The 2,345-nt window shown below is 34.2% G+C and overlaps 1 long non-coding RNA gene across 1 annotated transcript in view; it reads right to left on the reverse strand.

Moving 5' to 3' along the window:
• LOC145293907 (uncharacterized) overlaps nucleotides 1-43 on the reverse strand; it is a 352,532-nt gene extending 352,489 nt beyond the window's left edge. The window contains exon 1 of the long non-coding RNA XR_013869786.1: nucleotides 1-43. This exon is cut by the window's left edge and continues 168 nt beyond it. This is a non-coding gene — a long non-coding RNA (uncharacterized LOC145293907).
• Nucleotides 44-2,345: the final 2,302 nt, after the last annotated feature.

Genomic DNA, 2,345 nt, shown 5'->3' on the forward strand with positions numbered 1-2,345 from the left:
TGGCTACGTCTAATTACACCTAAAAGTTGTGATACGCCAAAACAGTTGTCCGGCCCTGACTCAATTTTCTTCCTCATGTACAATTATATATATATATATATATATATATATATATATATATATATATATATATAGTTTAGGTTAGTGCAAAAATAATGTAGTTTTTGACGTTCAACTATATTTAAAAAAATGAGATTATTTTTGCTAAAATCTAATATATATATATATAAATATATATATATTAGATTTTAGCAAAAATAATCTCATTTATATATATATATATATATATATACATATATATATGTGTGTGTGCGTGTCTGAGTGTGTGTATGTGAGTGTGTTTGTTTGTGTGTGTGAGTGTATTTGGAAGTTTACCACCGTTGTAAAACAGACGAAACGCTACTGATCAACTGTGAAACTATGAAACACTAGTAAGGTTTTCAGATAAGTTAATCATTTTTATAAAAAATATAATAATTGGGTTTTATCAGCAAAAAGTTTGATTTTATTTGTTTTCGGAATTATTGTATAAACGATCATTTGAATTACACACACACACACACACACACACACACACACACACAGACACACACACACACATATTCATTATGAGATGATATATTAAGCATACATTTTATTTCAGAATTTACTTCGACAGTGCTCAATAAATAAGTTGAGCTCAAGCATTTGATTATAAAAGCGTTTTATAAAATGTTTGCAATTTGTCTGATGAATTTTGTTTTTGAAGTTTAACATACGAGTCTCGTTGTTGTATCGTTGTCTTGCCATATGTATACTTTTATATTAACCACTGCTGTATCTGCTTGTATGTACATGTGCGCTCAAGTGTGTATGTATGTATATATTTGTGTGGGTACCCGTAGCTTAATTGATAGAAGCTTGGAGTGCCGACAAAATGATTTGGTTTCAAATCTAGCCTGGAGCACGTGTCTGCCATGCCATGCTGAAGAAATGTGATACAGCGAAACCATTTTCGGTAGATGACTATATCCACACACACACACACACACACACACACACACACACACACACACACACACACACACACACACACACACACATAAAGCAAACACACACACATACATACATACATATATGTATATGTATATATATATGAATTCATATATAGTCTAAAGAGTCATTATGAGGAAATTTCTGTATAATTTAATTGGAATACATATTTCCATATCTATCTATCTATCTATCTATCTATCTATCTATCTATATATATATATATATATATATATATATATATATATATATATATATATATAGGCACACATGGTTTGGTTGCTAAGGAAACGAGCTTTTGTTTGTACGCACGCGTTTCTTTTGCGGGTCCACACCCTCATCCCTGTTGTTCGTCCGTGAGTGTAGTTTCATACGCGTGTGTCCATGCGAGTTGTGTCTGTGTGTGTGTGTGTCTGTGTGTGTGTGTGTCCGTGCGTTTTTGTATCTCCCTCGCGGTGGTTGGGACAGGGACGAGAGTATTATCGATACGGCGTGACTGCTTCGACTGATGCAATACACTCTGGCCTCCGGCAGCCTCCTTCTCTGCAAGCTGTAACTGCACAAGTATTTCCTACAGCAGAAATTTGCACTATAATATATGGTGTTAGCAGAATCATTATCATCGTCGTAATCATCATCGTCGTCGTCATCGTCATCATCATCATCGTCGTCGTCGTCATCATCATTATCGTCGTTATCGTCGTCATCATCATCATCATCATCATCATCATCATCGTTAGTAGCGTATTGTTATAGCAGTGACTGCAGTCATTTCAATAATAGCACAGGTGGTAGTCGTATTAGATACTAACCGAAGTCTTCGATGTTTAACGCAATGATCGTACTACTGACAATGTCATCGAAGCACGTGGTCTACTCCTATTCTTACATTTATTTATTTACTTACTATGCCTCATTGGGCACTTCTTTCTGTTCTTTGTAATAAATAATGATATTACAACTTTTAATGACGACACATTATACCTCTATGCACACATATCGTGCTGTATCGAAAGTTCTGTCTGTCTAAAAAATGCCCAAAATGAAACAATTAAAAGCCACAACGCTAGATGTATTTAATCGTTACTGCAGTCGCCATCTTTATTTTCTGAACGATTTCCATCTGTCACTAACATCCAATATCACATTTATAAAGATTCTTTGGTTTTCAACACAAAGAAAAGGAAACTAACTCATTTCTGATTTCTTCTATTAAACTAAGTCCTAACACTATCGTTAGATTTTGTAAACTTCTTCAGGGAAAGTTATCTGATGACGTGAACTACTCAGAGTATGGTGGATGATGTATACTT

Source organism: Euprymna scolopes, chromosome 15, assembly GCF_053919585.1.
Source record: "Euprymna scolopes isolate OS-2025 chromosome 15, ASM5391958v1, whole genome shotgun sequence".
In the NCBI taxonomy this organism is placed as follows: domain Eukaryota; kingdom Metazoa; phylum Mollusca; class Cephalopoda; order Sepiida; family Sepiolidae; genus Euprymna; species Euprymna scolopes.